The sequence below is a fragment of the Podarcis bocagei genome (genome assembly GCF_964188305.1).
Source record: "Podarcis bocagei genome assembly, chromosome: 2".
In the NCBI taxonomy this organism is placed as follows: Eukaryota; Metazoa; Chordata; class Lepidosauria; order Squamata; family Lacertidae; genus Podarcis; species Podarcis bocagei.
The window spans coordinates 82,282,558-82,302,906 of NC_138126.1; the positions used below are offsets into that span (position 1 = coordinate 82,282,558).

Sequence of the window (20,349 nt, forward strand, 5' to 3'; positions counted from 1 at the left end):
ATTCATAAGTGGCATGTAGAAGAATAAAATAGGTACTTAATGTCAGTTGTGAAAATACCTTCTGAAGTTGGTGCACCTCAAAAACAATATTGTCGAATTTAAAAAGCTGCTGAAAAAGGCACCCAAAACAATCCAGGGACTGGAGCAACTCCCCTAGGAGGAAAAGTAACAACATTTGGGGGGGGGGTGCTGGACTCAGGTCCTGCTTGCAGGCTTCTCATAGGCTTCTGGTTGGCCACTGAGAGAACAGGAGGCTGGACAAGGTTGTTCTTAAGTTTTATGTTACACAAAAATTCAAGGGAACACACCATAATAAATGTTCTTTTATTGTGCCTTGCTGCCTAATTAACTAGTCATTTATACAATTTTGATTGTTTGCACATAAAGTTGCTGAATTTTACAAAAGTACTGTTTATGCTCTCATAACAGCTGTCTGAATAGCTGGACTCTCTGGTGAACGGATGTTTTAGGAAAAAATATATTGTTGTTGTTACATCTGCTGGTGGTGGAAACCTAGAGTATTAAAATCTTAGATCATTGTTTGATTAAACCATCTCACTTTATTTACACCAAAGATCTTTGGGAAGCTAATTCTGCTTCATAATTTATTTACTGCTCATTGGATATGGATTTATTCAGACTATCAACAACATGAAATGTTTGATTTCTTTTTAAAGCAACAGCTGTACATAAAACCAATCTGGGTGTTAATCAGGGAAGAAAATAAAGTTCTGCTCTCTAGGTTGTACAGGGATTTATGTCTCCAGCAGTTCCTTGGGTCTGTTTTGGAAAGGATGAATTGTTCAAAAGGAGAAGCATTTCATAAGAACATATGAAGTGCCTGCTGGATCAGGCCAATGGCTCATCTAGTCCAGCATCCTGTTCTCGCAGTGACCAACAAGATGCCCATGGGAAACCCACAAGCAGGATCCGAGAACAAGAGCCCTCTCCTCTCCTGGGTTTTCTAGCAACTGGTATTCAGAAACATTACTGCATCTGACTGTGGAAGCTGAGAATGGCCTTCATGTCTTGTAGCCACTGATATCCTTACTCTCTATGAATTTGACTAATCCTCTTTCAAGGCTTTTTTAATTTCCGCCTATAAAAAAGTCTGGGTCTACAAGTAGACTGCCACACAAGATAATGCATCAATTCCACTATATGTCGAAGCATAGGAGAGCTGCAACTAGTGTCATGGCTTTACAGGATGTTTCATGTAGCAAAACATGATATATCCAATTGGTAGGCATCAGTTTTCTGCAATATCCCCTCTTTTTCATTACACCCGTTCCTATTATCTTTGCATCACGTTCTTTCTCCAAGAAGCTTACGATGCCATACGTTGGGTTATCCCATCTTATTTTCAGCCCTGTGAAGTAGGTTAGGCTAAGAAGTTGTGGTTGGCCCAAGGTCACCTAGTGAGTATCATGGGTGAACTGGGATTAGCCTTTTCCTGTATGGAAGGAAAATTCCATGTAGGAAACTGGCAATGGCTGAAGCAGTCCAGAATGGCCTCTCGTTAAAGCCCTGACAATTCTGTGCCTCTCCTACTGTTTTAAGCAATTTGGCTCTGGGAGGTGAAAATAGATGGGTTACTTTCACATTTTCACTTCACCTTCATATGCCAGTGATCTGACACCAATCTAGAGCTGTTATATTTGGGTTCCCACTTCAGGAGAACATTGTACATTCTTGAAAGATGCTTCTCTTACGTGGTTTTCTTTTGTTGTGAGCATCATCAAGACACTGGCTTGGGTCCAAAGTTCCTGCTGTGCAAGCAACCCCCCCCCAGCTCCCCTCTGTTCCACCCACTTCCACTTGCACAGAAGGAATTGCTTGTTTCCTAGTTTTCCTCCATCTGTTGCCCTCTCAAATCTGCAAACTGGCTCTAGAAAGTCAGGGAACCCTCTGAACATGAATACCCAAGTCCTATAGTGAGGGTCAAGCTGGTTGTCAACAAGAATCTTCAACAGTAATGCCAACAAGCTGTGAAGGAAGCATAAGAAATTCATGTGGAGATGTAGCAGAAGATTCTGTGCATGTCTGTGAGAGAGAAAAGTAATTGAAAAGCCTGTGGGTGGAAAAGCTGGAAGTGAATTCTGCTCTTGATGCTGTTCAAAACTGAATTACTATTTTCCCACTCAAATTTATTATTGAAACTCACTTGTTTGTCATGTCTCTATTACAACTCTTTTGGATGACCATCTGATCAGTTATATATACATGAAATTTACAAACCAATGGGCACTTAATGTACATTGAAACATTCAGGTGCCTTGTTTTTGTTTTGTTTTTTAATAAGGTGCAAGCAACAAACAGCATTGCTTTTTACAATGGAAGGGCAGGATATCAACGCTCTTGTGAACATTGGGGGAGGGAGGGAATTGCTAATACACAGTCACATATGCATCAGCAAGAAGTGCCTTTTACTTGTGCAGTAGGATGTTTGGATCCAAGCCAGTGCTAAATCTTTCTAAAGCCCAGCATGAATTTGGCATCAAAGAAGTACAAGCAAATAACCTGAACCAGACTATAGATTTACAAGCTATCTAGATGTGGATGCATGCACAGCTTTGCCTTACAATTTAATTTAGAGATAATGTGATATTTGGGGATGGGGGAGTGAATAAAGGCTAGAGACTGGAAGACAGATAATAGTTCTCAAGTTACTGCTGTTTCTTGTTACAGGCTGCCTGAAGCTGCATTCAGTGTGGAGTTCCTAATCCCAAATGCTCCCAATTTAAAATGCTTCCAGGGTGCTTCTGGATGGGTGCACCACTTGGAGATTTTGTTACATTAAGAGGCATATAAGTTATTAAAATGAAAAATAAAGTATGCTTATGCATGCAAGATTTCTGCAGTCTACACACAATGTCAGGTGCATAAAAATGGCTGTCAGTCTCCTGTCCCACCCCGTCGCATTTAAACTGGGTTTACCCTCTCAAGAAGAAATCTGTTAATTTAAAAAAAAAAAACAGCTGCTGCCAATGAACCATTTGTGATATCTGAACAACCAGCATGTGACATTAAGCCTCCATTTAGAAACACCCCTAGTCCTTGATCATTTGCTCATGTCCGGCCACAAATTAATGTTGAATGCATTCTGAGCTTCTGCTAAACAATCCAGCACCTGTTGATTTCCAGAGCAGTTCTTTTGCACAGCAAACTCCAGAAAGAAGAACCAATGAATTCAATCACAAATTCATAACCACAGCACCCTCATTTCTTCCCCAGTTATTGTTCCTTGGCACCATCAGCTAAGAAGTCTGACTGTAAGCATGTTTAGAAGTTCATGTACTTTGCTGCTGCTACTAAATGGTAATACTGCTGCCATCTGGGACTTTGGGCTGTATCCAATGCAGCACAGGTGGACCTCTCCTCTCCTCTTCCTGTACACACCAAAAATATACTCCAGAGGGTTCCCCAACCCTCTGAAGTAGATGCTGAGGGTGCATATGGGGCTGCAGGGGAGAGGAAAGGAAAGTCCTGCTGCAGGAGACGAATGGCTCGCCCACACTTCCATTTGATTGGTAACTTCTAGGCTTTCCTGGGGGGGGGGGGAATGGCAGGATGAAAGAAACACCTATTGGATCCATGCCTAGATGTCACACACTAAATGGAAGAAATCATGGGACAAAGGGAAGTGTGGATGAGCCTGAAGTCAGCTTCGCAAACAAAGCAGAAGCACTGGACACAACTCTTTGTTCTTATAGCCCAGCATGTTGCATACATGGAGTTCTTTGCACCATTGCATCTGATGCACAGTCATACAAATAAGAAAACAGGCCATGCTGTCTGGCTCCAGGAAACTCTTATCTGTTCCCACACTTTCGGTTATGGATATGCTATGGAGGCACTCTGGAACAAAAAGGCTTCACTTGATTTTGCCCAGGAATGTAGGCAAGGAGGCTGCCTGTGCTCCCTCCCTCCCTTGCCAGAGCAATGCAAGGGCAGAGTGGCACATCTGTGCCATGCAAGAGGAATGCACAGTCCTGCCAAGGACACCTGCTGGTGCTGAGCCCTGGTGATCCCCTTATCTGGACCCTGTGAACTGCTGCATTGAAGCACAGCATCGTCCTGGGAGCTTCAGCAAAACATCTAATGCAAGTCTGCACAACCACCAAGCCAAGCGCAGCTATGGAAATTGGCCCACTGAAGACTCCACATTCCATTTTTGTCTGCTAGTTTGGGAGTTCAAAACAGGGGTTTTATATCAAGCACCTGGCAGGCTAAATTACATGGCCACGTTTCACTTATAGTGTCACAAGTTAGACAGGCCTCACTTAAAGAATCTTATATGGATGGGAATTGCTACTCTTCACCTCCACAAACACCCCATCTGCCCCCGGCTGGCCTTCCATCCCACCTGTAGCTTACAGGCTTGGCTTTTGCTTTCTGCTGCTTCTCTGGGGAAATAAGGTAGTTTCTCAGCCTTCACGAAAGATAGGCAAAACAGGAGGTGAAAATCAGGACTGGTGATATCTGCAGAAAATGTGAACAGCACAGAAGTGAAATAATGCAGAGCAGACCAGTTTGGAAGAGAGTAGATTCAACAACTGCATCTGGCACAGAAAGCAGCAGTTCATCTTTTGACAGGTGCTGAGAGGGCATATAACACCACTTCTCACATCCATTTGGACTGGTTTCTGTTTTGCTTCTGGGCATGGTTCAAGGTGCTGGTGGTTCTTTAGACACTCAGCCTGGTATAACTGAGGAAACAGCCTCTTCCCTATGAGCCTTCTCACCCACTGAGGTCATCAGAAGGTTATCTTATTGATGCCTCCTCTACTTTAGAGCTGAGATTAACAGGAGCACAGAGAAAAATAGTAGTAGTAGTAGTAGTAGTAGTAGTAGTAGTAGTAGTGTAGTAGTAAATAATTATTACTAATCATTAGATTTATATCCTGCCCTTTCTCCCAAAGAAGTCAAGGGCAGCAGATACACAAACAATAAAACCATTTAAAAAACCATTCCAGTACAGATGCAGTCTGGGAAAGATCTTTACTTAAAATGCTTGTTGAAAGAAGGAGGTCTTCAGCAGGCCCAGCTAAGGACTCTGGTCTGGCACCATTTCTCTACATTTTCAGGAGTACAGAGAAGGCCTACCCTATATCGGGTGCCAAAAATATGGAAGGACGCTATTATAATTCCAATATATAAAAAAGGCTCCCCAGACGATCCGGAGAATTATAGGAATATTAGTTTACTGTCAATAGCTGGAAAGATATACGCACGTTTTCTGCTGAATAGACTTACCCAATGGGCTGAAGAAAAGAAACTGATAGGCCCCGAGCAAGCAGGATTCAGACCGAACCAGTCAACTACGGACCATGTTTTAGTCTTGCACCATCTAGCCCGGAAATACTCCTCTTCAAACCGGGGCCAACTTTGTGCGGCTTTTATCGACCTTAAGGCTGCATTTGACAGCATCCCCAGAAGGTTGCTCTGGGAAAAGCTGACCTGATGGGGAATTGATAGAAGACTTTTATGGTTAATAATTTAGCTGCATGAGGGGTCGGCTGCTAGGGTGAGAATAACCCCAGCCGGCAATCTCACAAACACTGTGCCCATCAGCAGAGGAGTCCGGCAAGGATGTATCCTAGCTCCTTTTCTTTTCAATTTATTCATTAGTGACATGAGGATACCATTGGCTGAATCTCAGGAAATCACCCATGCCCCCCGCCTCGCAAACTATCGTTGCCCACTATTACTCTATGCTGATGATGCTGTGATTTTATCCTCCTCAAGAATTGGCCTTAGGAGAGCATTAAAATTCTTTGTTTCATACTGTAAAACAAATTCCCTCACTATAAATCAATCTAAATCAAAAGTACTAATCTTCTCAAAAAGTCGGAAATCCTATCCTACCCTATATCATCAAGCTTCCAGTTACGGCTACTCGTTGTTCTTCACTGGCACTAGTAAGTGAGCATTGAGATTGTTTTGTTTCCTTTAGAACAATCAGGGCTGGCCCAAGACATTTTGTGGCCTGAGGCAAAAGACAAGATGACACCAACCAGCTGAATCTTACTTCAACAATGGGGATAGGTAGGGATAGGGGACAAATCAGTCTCTTTTCACATTCAAAGGCAAACATACCAAATTCACCAGTTTCCAAAAAAATATGGGAACTGAAATCAACCACCCTTTGAAATTTGCAGTTCTTTGAATTTTGCAGTGCAGTTCTCCAGTCAACTAATATGTACAAAAATGAATATACTGGGGTAAAGTGTGTAAAAGTAGAGACATCACCTTGCCAACAAAGGTCCGTATAGTAAAAGCTATGGTTTTCCCAGTAGTGATGTATGGAAGTGAGAGCTGGACCATAAAGAAGGCTGATCGCCGAAGAATTGATGCTTTTGAATTATGGTGCTGGAGGAGACTCTTGAGAGTCCCATGGACTGCAAGAAGATCAAACCTCTCCATTCTGAAGGAAATCAGCCCTGAGTGCTCACTGGAAGGACAGATCGTGAAGCTGAGGCTCCAATACTTTGGCCACCTCATGAGAAGAGAAGACTCCCTGGAAAAGACCCTGATGTTGGGAAAGATGGAGGGCACAAGGAGAAGGGGACGACAGAGGACGAGATGGTTGGATAGTGTTCTCGAAGCTACCAGCATGAGTTTGACCAAACTGTGGGAGGCAGTGGAAGACAGAAGTGCCTGGCGTGCTCTGGTCCATGGTGTCACGAAGAATCGGACATGACTAAACGGCTAAACAACAACAACAAAGTGTGTATACAAATGCATGCATTAGTGGGGAGAAAATACCAGTTGTATCATATAAGAGGAAAGTGCTTTGCAGAAATGAGTATACTAGCAACACTGCACAGAAAAATGGGTAGTTTAGGAGACATTCACACTAAAATGCTGATGAATTCTTGTTAATTGAAATAAAACCACAAACTGAAGTGGAACTATGGGAGAATTGAACTTAATATTGGGAATATGAGGCTCAAAAGGGAAACCAAAACTTTGCCTGTGGCAAGTGTCAGGACAGCAGCCTCCATTGTGCCTGTGGGCAGAAGCCTAACTTAATGGTGCAAGTCAGTTTCAGGGGCAGTCGCCAGCCACATGGCACACACAGCTCTGTCCTCCAATACCACATTCCTTGCTCACTCACCGCTCAGCCTGGCACCTGCTTGCTCAAACAACTGCTGCAGTGCAGCAGGGACAGCACACGTCATGGGAACAGAGACACGGTTGTGATGCCTGCAGGAGGGCATGGCCTGTTCTAGCTGCCTCTCTGCTTGCTCATTCAGTCAAGGGCTTTTCCCAGCAGCACTGCCTGTGATGAGCTGGGAGGAGACAACTAGGAAAGACCACCAGCTCATCTAGTCCAGCAGCAAGAAAGCACTGCCCCTCCCAGGGACTCAACTCAGGAAGATGGGAGCAGGCAGGAGTAACTGCGCCTAGGCAAGAGTGACCACTGCTCCCCAGTATCCACCACCTTATGGTGGATTTCTAATTTCAAGACTAATTTTAAGATTTGTTTTTAAAATATCAGTTTTAACATCAATCAAATCCGCTTACTTTCAGATTATTTTCTGCTGTAAAATAGAAGTAGTGTTGAGTGTTGAGTTTATACTCTGTGTATCATTCTGGCAGCTAGTGGGTAGGCCAAATTGGGAGGTTGCTTCTTTCATTTGCAATAAATACTTTTGCTCTGGGGATGTGTAAGGAACATCACTAATCTAGCACTTTTATTTCTCCCTGGTGCCAGCAGTTGGCCAGGTTGGGCCCTGGTTAAGGACCCAGGACCTCACCAGCCTGATCACATCACCACCCACAGATGCTTTTGAGTGGGAAATGGCAGTGCTGCTTTTGAATGGGAACCAAACTGAGCTCCCATCTGTGGGGGCTGCCTGCCATTTTAACTTACCCAAACTGTAATGTCTCAGACCATAGATCTATGAAATGCATTGATTTCCAGGTAGCTATATGGGCTGGTGCACTGCATTTTGAGTAATTCATAATGGTGGGTGGCACTATGGATGGGAGCCAACCATGGGTTCCTATTCAAAAGAGCTGCCACCTGCCACGGCTGAAATGTATTCAGGGGCCCAGTGTTCAGCAGTGGTGGCAGCAGAGAAAGTACATGGCAGCTGCCACTGCAGCCACCCTAATCAGAACTGGGTCCTGCCCCTAGTTGGGATGTATGTGTTGGGGGCTCGTAATCAGCACTGTGCCAAAGGTTTCCCAAAGTCTGGTGCCTGCCCTGCTTTAGCTGCTGACTGCTAGTGCATTGTGTAGTCAAAAGATGCTTGTCTATATACCCTATATACCCTAATCCTGTGAAAATATTGAATGTCTCCAGAGGCTGCCAAAGATTGTGAAAATTCCTGGAATCACAGAACATGCAAGGCTATGATCTAGCAGGCGTGTGGAGCTGATGCAAGAGCGGAGGGGCGACAGCTCTTTTGGGCTGATTACTGTAGTAAAGAGCAACTCCTAAAATAGAAACGGAATTAAAGCACACACACAAAAGAGGATGAGGGCCTCACTTATTTTGTCCCAGAATCATCTCCTCTGAACAGCTTGCAGTGCCAAGCGGCCTCCCTGGAAGATTCTGGTAGAAAAGATGGCTTTATAACATATAAGAAGAGGCAATGATACTCAGCAGCTGTAACAAAACAGTCTCAAAGCCCATTTTCCTAGACTGATATAAGAGAAGTTCCTCTGAAGATGCCTGGAGTGAGTTCTTAGTTCTCCCAAGAGAAGAAACAGAAGCCTTATCAACTGTGTCATCTAAAAGTGGACTGGACAAAGCCCTAGAATAATATCCTGTAGTAAACAACCCTGCCTTGACTCCCAGGAGATTGACAGCATGAGAGCTTTAGTCGCTCTTTTAATTCCATATCCTAAAAATAGCAAAAAGCCCTGTAAACTTCAAGCCAGGAACCAACTTTAAGAACTATGGAAGAGCTGAGTAGGGCTAGAAAAAGGAAGATACGCTATGAAATCACAAGGTTTGGGTTTCTGTTGTTGTTGTTGTAGCAGGGCCAAGGTAATGAATCACAGAAATGAAGAATAATACACTGACCACTCAGGCAAATGAGTAATATTCCCTAGAATGCTGGATAAAAAATATTTTTTAAAACCCAAATCCATCTCTCACAGCCAAATCCATCTCTCACAGCAGTGAATTCTAAACACTACAAGTAAAAACCAAAACCAAACCAGTGCTCATTTTATATTACAGAATCTGCATAAATATATATATATATATATATATATATATATATATATATATATATATATATATATATATGTATGTATGTATCTTAATTTGGAAATAACATTTTAACACTTGTATGGCACATTTAGATGGTCAGAGCACTTCGTACACATTATATACTCATAATTCTTACAACAACCTGTATGGTAAATCAGTATTATTATTCCCCATACTGCAGAAGGGGAGACTGAGACTCAAAGAGAATGACTTTGCTCCATAGGGAAAAGGTCAACTAGTGAGTTGGCAGAACTGAGATTTGTACCAGGAACCACCTGATTTGCAGCTGAGTTGCTTAGCCACTAGGCTGCACTACCTTGATACCAGTATATGACTGATGCGCCAGAGGACAGGAATTCTGTATAGGGTGGTGGTGATTAGGTACAGAGCAATGGGGGCGAGTGCTGAAATATTATGCCTGACCCGCCTATGAAGGCTGTTTTAGAGTCAAAGCATTTATAGCAGCTGCGAAACAGAAGCTTCTTTGAATTGGTCCATGAGCAGGTTGCCATTATGTCCTAGTAGGAGCCATTCAAGAACAGCTGCTCACCATGTGAGTCTAAAGATGCTTACAAGCAGCTAAACCAAAAACACAGAAGGTCTGCATAGGGAACTGCATTATGACCCATTGAACATGAATGCCATGTGAAGTAATATGAGGCAAAATTCATGCACTGGCCTTGATGCTTCTGCTGGTGTTTTGAAAAGTATGTGTGTTCTTATGTAGCATTGCGATTATTCTGCAACAGTCACTGGTATCTTCCTCAAGAGTTTCCCATGACAGCCATCCTATGTTACTAATTCAAAATGCTGCTAAATAATTCAGACTGCAGTTGTGCTTGTTGTCCTGCTTGTGGGTTTCCCAAAGGCATTTGACTGGTGACTTTGAGAATTGGATGCTGGGCTAGATGGGCCTTTGGTCTGAACCAATGGAGCTCCTCTTGCGTTCCAAGGCAATGGAACTCTTCCATGAAGGTTGAAAATCAGTCATAGAAAATTGCGTGATTAATGCATAGTTATAATATTCTGACCATGAGCCCCTAGGTAAGACACAGGTGGGGGCCAGTAGGACTCAGTTGCTGCATTTGTCTGATCCCTATCATGGACAAGTGCTGTGGATGCATATTCTCCTCTCACCTCTTTCCTCCCCATCTCCTGTTTTACTTTGGCACAATAATCTTGACTTGCATTAAACCTGAGTTCTCAAACCATGCAACAGAAGGGATGAAGGGGTCAGGGAAGACTGCATGTCCATACCCATCTTTCACAGCTTCATTAACCATAAAAATCGACAATCGTACAAATGTGGCTATTGGATAGACATTATGGCAGATGTTTATATTCTTCCTAGTATGATGCTCATTCATACATGACAAAGAGTAATCTTGTCAATATTTAATAGCCCTTTTGCTACACGTGGTTTGAAAACGTTGAGCATGGAAATGTACTGTCAGAAGTGATCTGCTCTTTGTTACCTTCCGGCTCTAAATAGAAGTTATTAGTCACGGTTCAAACTTGAAGCATGGCTCAAATCTCAGGTTTCCTCTTGCCTGACATAACACCTAGAATGAAATGACAAGGATCCTGTGTGATGAAGCCAAGGGCCTAGATAAACTGTGCAACTAATTCTGCACACACCCCAAGAGAGGTTTGAACTTACATTTATACTTTTATGTTTATATCCCATCTTTCCTCCAAGCTTCTCAAGGTGGTGTAAACAGCACCTTTCCCTCTCCCATTTTGTACTCACAACAATTATGTGAGGTAGGTTAGGCTGAGAGATGGAGATTGTCCCAAGGTCACTCAATGAGCTGCATGGCTGAGGGGGGATTTGAACCTTGATCTCTCTCAGGTCCTAAGGATGCGGGTGGCGCTGTGGGTTAAACCACAGAGCCTAGGACTTGCTGATCAGAAGGTTGGCAGTTCGAATCTCCGCGACGGGGTGAGCTCCTGTTGCTCAGTCCCTGCTCCTGCCAACCTAGCAGTTCGAAAGCACGTCAAAATGCAAGTAGATAAATAGGCACCACTCCGGTGGGAAGGTAAACAGCGTTTCCGTGCGCTGCTCTGGTTTGCCAGAAGAGGCTTAGTCATGCTGGCCACATGACCCGGAAGCTGTACGCCAGCTCCCTCGGCCAATAAAGCGAGATGAGCGCCGCAACCCCAGAGTTAGCCACGACTGGACCTAATGGCCAGGAGTCCCTTTACCTTTACTCTCTTAGGTCCTAGTCCAAAACAGAGCACCCTCTGTGCCCTGACCCCACCCCTGCCCACGAGCACCCGCCCCCATCCTGGGTGCCAGAAAACAGTGCCACACCCCTGGCTGGATCCAACATTTTTAGGAGTGCATTTGGAGCTGACTGTCCACACCTTTGGTCACATGTCACTGTTACTAGAGACAGTGACTGGAGGGTTCTCCTTTCCACACTAATGGTAGGGGGCACAGTCAAATTGAGAAAAGCTCCATGAGTATAGTCATAGCCCTTATATACTCTCATTCCTCCAGCCCAGGCTTCCTCAACCTCGGCCCTCCAGATGTTTTGAGACTACAATTCCCATCATCCCTGACCACTGGTCCTGCTAGCTAGGGATCATGGGAGTTGTAGGCCAAAAACATCTGGAGGGCCAAGGTTGAGGAAGCCTGCTCCAGCCAGTAAATGTTATGAGCATGCAAATGGGGATAGCCCTTTGTAGGGGGGATATAATGCATAGGATTCTAGAATTCTAATATTGAGGGAGCCTAGAAGATTAGAAGAGGTCAGACAAGAAGGATTACAGGTGTCTGTCTGAGCTATGGCTTATCCCAGAACTCCCATTGCTGCCTGCCATTTTCCCCTCCAAACAGCACCCAGCCCAAATTGGCAGCTTGCCCTGGTCAAGGTGCAACAGTACAACAGACGCCTCCCAAACCACACCTACCAATTCCCAACCCTTCCACATAGAAAGCACATTCCACACAAATGAAAATATTGACAATGCATTCCAGATCTTTCACAAATGTTGAGGGTTTTTTGCAGTAAAGGAAAAAGGTGTTATTGGTTTTAGTATATTGTTCCGGAACAGCAGATGAATCATGGCAACAACATGTGGAAGAATGCCGAACAAATCCCCCCAAAAGCCATCAATTATGTCCCTATAAAAGGTAAGTGCAGAAAGACCCTAAGGACTCCAGCATACAAGGAACTTTGCAGTGCTTTGTATTTATAAGAACACCAGATGGGTGTTTTAAATGGGAAGGCCACCAGAAAGTCCTTGCCTATGCAGTAACTTCTAAAAAACAGAAGCAATAACATTTAAATGTTCCTTAGTTTGTGTGTTGCTCAATGACACACGAAGTATGAATGCCAACATCATCACTGCCAAGGACATGCCAGAGCTGGTGCACATACTCTGAATGTGATTGAGAGATGCACAGTTTAAAAAACCCATAAAAAAACCCTCTCGTTTCTGGAAGAGCTGATAATGGGATTAGTTTCAATGTGCCCACCTTGTGTTTGAGTTCTGGCTAAAAAAAAAAGTTCGTTTTGAAACAGAGTGGAGTACTGGCCATCAGTTTTTCCAGCTATCTTAGAGTTGTTGTTGCTTTCCAGTCTAGTGATAGGAGTTAATCGGGATGTAGTTGAGGATTAAAGTTTCACTGAAAAAACATCTTTCATATGGGCTTCATGACCACCATTTCAACTGTAAGTGTCCACACCTTCCACCTTGTATCATTTCAGATATAGTGTACACATTGTCCATACACTTACCTGATTTTTTAGTCAACATCAGAAATTATGTAATCAAAACCCTTTCCCACACTAACCCAGTCATCATTTCATTAGTGCTAAATTAGCAATTCCATTCTGGTCATGCCTTTGATCTGGAGGTCAATTTTTGACAATCTGCCCAAGGAGACAAAGGGCACCAATAGGATTCCATTATTTTCTGAAAATGTACACAGTTCAGCCAACAGACTACTTTGTTATCTCTCTAAGTATTGTAATAACCTATTCATCAAAAGCATTGGAGTGATTCTAGGCTTTAGGATACACCTGGATTTTTAGAAGGTAGCTTTTGTTTCAAGATAATCCCTGCCCATTTCTATTTCTGCAGAGATAGTGGCTTTCAGTCTCAGACACAGAGTATGCATAGGTGCTCATTTCCTTATAACTATAATATTGAAATGCAAGCTATTTGGAACTACCCTTACAGACAGTAGTGGTAGTAGTAGTAGTAGTAGTAGTAGTAGTAGTAGTAGTGAGGAGGAGGAGGAGGAGGAGGGTGGTTTTATTTATACCCCATGTACCTGTCTGGGTTTCCCAGCCACTTTGGGTGGCTTATAGCACATAAAAAATTTGTAAAACATTAGACATAAAAAAAATTCCTGATACAGAGTTGCTTTTAGATGTTTTCTAAAAGTCAGGTAGACAATTTGGAAGCTACAGCTGGTACCAACTACAGCAGCTCAGATCATGAAAGACATCAACTCAGAAGGAACAACATTTCTGCATTAGCTACCAGGCTGTTTTAAGATGCTTTACCTACAATGCCCTTGGAAACTGCTGAATTTAAAAGCAAACTCATCCTGTATTACAGGAGTTAAGTTGGGATGGAACACTCTTGCTAATGGGACAAAAAATGCAGTGTGTTCTACAGAGGGTTAATATATCTCAAACTCTATGCCAGCCTGGAACCATTTTTTCCCATTCTACTGAACTTCAGGAAGTGATGCAAAACACGATTCTTGGGGGGTTAGGTTGCTTCACGCTCATGCCCCTCCTAACATTGCAGTGTAGGAACATTTTGCAGTCATGTCTACTGAGAAGAAAGACACAGTTTCTCTAAGGATCTGCAAAGTGTCCAGCAACTTTCTAATAAACCAACTGTTGTATGAAGTCTTCCAGTGTTGTGACAGTAGTAACAAAGCTCTCTCGTTAGAGCAATTCCATCTCTTGAACTTGCCCCATAGAGTATATCTTGTGTGTCTGAGGTTTTAATTATTGTGGATGGGAACATTTGGTCTGTCAAACAGCTTTTAATTAACAACCACTGCATTTAGAGGGAAAAGCCACTAAAGGGTCAGTGTACCTAGGAACAGAAAGCTAGGTGGCTTTCCTGAGCTGTCTGTTTAGTTCCTTCCCCCCTTTTCTTGTTTGCTTCTTTTGTATCCAGAAATGTATTTTGTTGTTAAGTAAAATATCCAGTTTAAAGTTTATTGCCATGCCAGTCTTCAGCATGGTGAGATGAAACCTGCTCTGTAATAAATTATTCATTGTGTGCACAAACTAGTCAAAGTTATAACGTACTTAAGTTCCATTGATCTCATGGAAGAGATTTAAGTCAGTGCTCAAATATTCTGTTAAAACCACTTTAAAAGTGGTTGGACTATGCCCTGGACATATGTATATATTCTGTGTGCCATCTGAAACCTTTGAACAGTGGGCCTTACAATTTTCCAATCTTTGAAGAGAAACAATAGCTGAAATAGAACAAAACCTCATTCTTAAAAAAAACACCATGCAAATTAGAAAGACAACTTAGCTCATGTTACGTTTAAGGATGACCAAAGACTTCATGAATTTTCCTAAGGAAGTGGTTGTTACGGATATCAGATACCATGCCAATCACTTAATCAGGTACCTTATCCATTTCTTACTGTCACCTCTGCAAAGCTGAACACATAATAAAGATAACTAAAAAGTTTTGTCTTTCCTGTATAGATTCTAAATGTCACAGCTCAGTTTGTAAAACTTGCTTTTGCTTCTTGCAGGTATACACAGCATACATTTTTGCATGATTCACATTTGTGGCCACACAGCAAATGCATGGAATCCTTCCATGCGTGGAAAAAAGCCTCCCCTCCTTTTTTCTATGTGATCTCTAAGCATTTCTGTGTCGGTATCAAGCCACTTTTACAGATTGCAGGCTTTCTGCTTACAGAAACACTTTTGTCTGTGTGCATATTCATTGGCAATTATCCATGCAAATTAGGTGTGGAATTATCTAACGTTTTGATAACCTGGTGCAGCATCAACAAGGAAAAACATGGGCTATTATATAGACATGGCCACATACTGCAGTGATGCTGTTTCTGGAACAAAACACTGCATTTGGATGAGTCATCCACAACAATTCCACCCTAACCCACAGTGCCAGTGAGCACCCACTCATGCTGTTTTGTGTTGAATGGCAGAATGAGATTGCTTAGAAGCTAACTTCTGACACAGTGTTGTGTTATACAGTAAAATATTTATAAATGTCTAAGAAGTGGGGAGTTTGATGGAATAAATCAGACAAGGAGGATATCTGGGGATATCAACAAAGAGGAACCGGAGAGGTGAAGAGAGTGGGGTGGAAGCTGAGGTATGAACACTATAGGAGTTGTGTTTGTGTAGAACTCTGAAATATTAATAATCTTGGACATTACAGTGTGAAAAGGACACTCCAAATCATTGGTATAATACACTGCTGTAAAGGCTAGTTATCTGTAAAATATTCAAGGTCTCATCATAAGGTGGCCCCCACTTTCCCCAAGTGGTAAGAAAACAGGGGCCGTGATCCAGTTTCCTCTCCTATGGATGAGAGAGCACTGGAGGCTTATGGAGTCTTTATGACCATTGGAAGCAATTAAGTAAACTCCTAAAGCCAGGCAACATGAATACCAATCTTGCTTAAGATTTGCAGGGCAACTGCTTGCCCCCACAATAATGCTTCAGTTTTGGTCAGCTCCAGCTAAAACTCTCTGTTAGCTTCTAGGTTCAAAGTGCAGGGTTTGACCAATAAAGGCTTATGTTACTGATGACCCCAGTACCTCGAGGATCTGCAGCCTGGACTCTGTGGTCCTTATTTTATTTCTTTATTAAATTTGTATACTGCCCTTTATTCAAAGATTACAAGGCAGTTCACAACATAAACGTACAAAATGAGAACAGGAAATACATAATAAAAACAGAAACAAAAACAAACCAATAACACCCCCCCTCACAAAAACATTTAAAAGGAAATAGAAGGTTAATCAGCCAAATAAAGAGAAACGTGGTGATGGCACCTTCACCAGAAGCCTATAGCCATGTGCCTCAGCTGAGGCTGGTATGAAGGGGATCTACACAATAATGGGCTTTTTCTTTGCCCATGGAAGGCTCTCCTCATAGAAGCACACTCGGCATCACCTCTGTCAGTTCTTAAGTGCCAGGTTAATATATTTTTATTTACCAAGGCCTTTGGTAGTTAAGCTAGTCTCCACTCTAGTGCTCATCTTTTGGTGGGGTGGTGGTTGGACTAATCCTTTTTATTGTATTGCTGGATGAGAATTTTATATTGCATGCTGCTTTAAAATTTACTTTTAATTGATTTTATCTGCTTGTATTTTATTCTGTTGTTAAATTGCTTTGAAGCTAACAAATGCAATCAAATGTAAAGAAGGCAGCAGAACTCATAATGATATAAAACTTTTAGCAGTAGCTTTGGATTTGGTATCTGATATCTTTTTAAAACACATTTAACCACAATTATCTGATATGGGACTTCAGGGTGATTATTTATATTCTATATTTGACTTATTCCACATTAATAATTGTATAAATGTGACTAAAGGCTAAAATAATTCCAAGCACTAATAAACAGCTAGTTCCTGTTTCCGATTCCTTAAACATATACTAGGATTTTTAAAAAGAACACCAGCACAGCCATTGCCATGTCACACAATGCATGCATCCTTGTACAGGAGTGAGGGGCCCTTATATACTAAATGCAATGAAGAAACCGGCCCTGAGAGATTCTAGCCATGGGTCCCCCCATGGAGCCAACTCCTAGGGGCAGGGTCCCTTCATGCCCCCCCCCCCGTATAAAAATCTCCCTCAAAGTTGATGGGCATTGCCATTCAAATAGTATGTGTGATCGTATCATGTATCATGTGATCGATTATGTGGGGTGGGACTTACCTGCCCTCCCCCAATATTTTATTCAAGTTGGCACCCCTGGTCCCCACTAGTGAAGCTCCTGTGCCTTTCATTCTTCACCACCAGAGCACTGTATCCACTGAAAGTCTAGTAGAGTGAGCTCTGAGGTTCAAGGGCACTATCTAGACTGCAGTGCCAACCTGACAAAGAATTCAGTCAGCTGACCCCATGGCCAATTCTTCAGTCCACTGGCTTGGCGTTATAAAAAGCCTTAGCCACCAGAGTTTCTGTCTATGTCTCTACAACTTTGCATCATAGAATTGTAGAGCTGGAAGGGACCCTGAGGATCATCTACTCCAACTCCTTGCAATGCAGGAATATGCAGCTATCCCATATGGGGATAGAACCTACAACCTTGGCATTACCAGCACCACACTCTAACCAACTGAGCTATCCACTTGTCTCTGGTGTAAGGATGCTTTTAACTGCTGTCTGGTTTAAACTACTACACACCTGACTGGCTGCTGTGGTCCTTGCTTGTTGCTCTTTAACTTAACTCCTGGCTGGCTCCTACATACTTACTTCTGGCCCACTTGGCTGCCAGCCAGCTCCTAGAGCTCAATTGCCTACAACTGGTATAGGGGATCTGTGGCTCTCCAGGCAATGCTGGACTACAACTCCCATCATCCATGACTATTGGTCATGCTGGCTGAGGCTGATGGGCACGGAGTCCAAGTACAACTGGAGGGCCACAGGCTCCTTAGCCCAGAGCCTGTCTCTTACTGAGGCTTAACAGAGGAAAAGAGAAGTTAGATGGAAAGGTTCATTTGTTCTCTCTGTACAGCGCTGGGGCAGCTTGCCAGTTAATGAACTGCAGACAATCACATGTAATCAATGGGTTTTGTAGCCTCACACATATACAATTAATCAACCAGAAAACTCACAGACACTGGTGACAACAAATATCTAGTCAAGAGGCTATTCAACCTGCCCCCGCCTTATGCATTTGAATTGCAACTACAACTTGAGTTTTTGGAGGCGGAAGAGAGTTATGAAGCAAAGGCATGGCCTTTGAATTTTGAAATCTTGATAGGATTCAGCCGTTTTCTATTAGATTGAGAACATGGAATCAACTCAAAGTTTCTGTAGCTTTGTGTGTCAGTGTTAGCTTGATTTGCGTGTAGGGGCAGGCCATGGGCGCGTTCTCTATGGAACCCCCTCCTTGCCACTGTCACCACTCCCATTTGCTTGCCCAATCTGCTTTAATGGGCCAAAGCCGCACCAGACTGCCTGGCTGAGGATAAAGGAAGTAGAGGCTCCTTACCTTTGCTCTTGCCAGTTTGCCCACTTGGAGAGGGCGAAGGAGCAGGCAGCATCTGTGAGGAAGAGGCACAGAGAGGCAGAGAGTTATGAGATTCAGCAGTGTGCCCCCTGCTGGCCCCCATGTGCCATTCCTGTACTGGTACTGGGATGCTAGGGAGGTTCAGTGGAAATGAACCTCATGGTGGTGAGGTTTAGGTCAGGATTGTTTACACTGGGATTATTTGTAGAGCAAGAAGAAAGCCCAGGGAATGACTGGTAATGTATGTGGATGTACATATGTCTGTGTATATGCATCACACACACACACACACACACACACACACACACACACACACCAGGTTTTGTGTTTGAAGCATGGTGGAGAAAAGGGAATTAAAAAAAAAAATCTATGTAAGAAATGGGAAAGATCTGGAACAGTCAATACTATATTGCAAGATACATAATACATCATAGACTTGTTAGGAGTCCAGAATTCCTTTTTTTTTTTTTTTGGCCCAAAAATCCATACTTGGGTTGTGCTAAGTGAAGAATGTGCAGCAGGTGGGGAGCAGCACACAGCAGAGGAAGGCCTTGATGACTCTAGGCTCTGTTGTCTGCTGAGTTCACATATCAAAAGGAAGAAAAATCAATCCAGAAAAACCATTTACTAGGAGAGGAGTGGCTTTATTTAGGGAGGCAACTTCTATCCAGTCACATCAATTCCACTCTGCATGAGTTAGCTGTAGGAGAGGGTTTTTTTGGGGGGGGGCAGGGTCTGTCCATACAAGGCAATACACCACTGTAACATACACTTGTGTTGAAACACCACATATTTTTTCAAAACCTGCAGCACAATCTTAATACTGCTTGCATTGGACAGATGCCATGGAATGAGGCTTGAACTTCTGCTCAGAACCGCCTAAAACCAAGTCAGGTGAGAACATAAGTTTGCAACCATCCATTGTTACATGGTCTTCCGAAAATCATTTCACAAGATACAATCTGGCATTACAAATGTCCCTGAAGTGCATTGTCATTTACAACTGTGCCCTCCCTCAGAAAAAAAACCCAGGGCATGCCAATTATGATGATGGTGCAGCATAGTAGCTAAGAGTATATGCTGTGGGTAGGGAAGTATTCAGTTCAAATCTCATTTCTGCTACTATCTCTGAGATGGAGACAGAGTCCCTCTCTGCAATATGGGAATAGTACTGTAATACTTATTTACCTAGCAGGGTTGTTGAAATGATAAAACTTTGTATTCAATGAAGTCACTGCATGAGCAGAACGTCTGCTTTCACAAGAGAACTCCCCTACATCCTCCCATATGCTCCTCACCCCTCCTAATATGTGTTGGGGATTCCCCCCAAACCTCCAGACAGATTAGGGGGCATGTGGGCATGTGGGAGGAGACTGAGGAGAAGTTCCATGGCACAAGCAGAACATCTGCTCACACAACCACATTGTTGGATTGGATGCAATGCATGACAAATTGTTTGAACACTTAAACAACTGGACACAACTCATTTATTATAGTAATATTATTTATTAATAAATGTGTGTATAAATTTGTGGGTATTTAATCTGAGTCCAGAGAACACAGAGTTCCGTAAGTGGATTTTCCTGCTGCCACTGTGCCAACTTGTTCTACCTCCTAAAAAGCCACTTCTAGGTAAAAGGGTGTTGTGTACTTTGGAATGGCAGTGTTGTACAGGAGGATGCAGTGGGGATGGTGGGGTGTAAGTAGGGGAGCAGCAAGTATTAGAAATACTCCCCTTTGTATGTATGGAAGTAACTTCTACTGGTGGTAGGAGTTCCTTGGATTCAAGTCGGTATTCAAAAATTATTAGATTTATTTATTATTTGGAGCTTTCATGAGATGCTAGAATCTATTTTGTGGTAAATGTCAGTACTGTGACATCACTGTTGTCCACAGCT

At 42.9% G+C, this 20,349-nt stretch overlaps 1 long non-coding RNA gene across 1 annotated transcript in view; it reads right to left on the bottom strand.

Moving 5' to 3' along the window:
- Positions 1–337: 337 nt before the first annotated feature.
- LOC308578652 overlaps positions 338–20,349 on the bottom strand; it is a 39,112-nt gene continuing 19,100 nt past the window's right edge. Inside the window, exons 2-4 of the long non-coding RNA XR_014004066.1 lie at positions 18,434–18,485; positions 10,708–10,794; positions 338–513 (exon numbers count right to left, since the gene is read on the bottom strand). This is a non-coding gene — a long non-coding RNA (uncharacterized lncRNA). The remainder of the gene's footprint in view (positions 514–10,707; positions 10,795–18,433; positions 18,486–20,349) is intronic.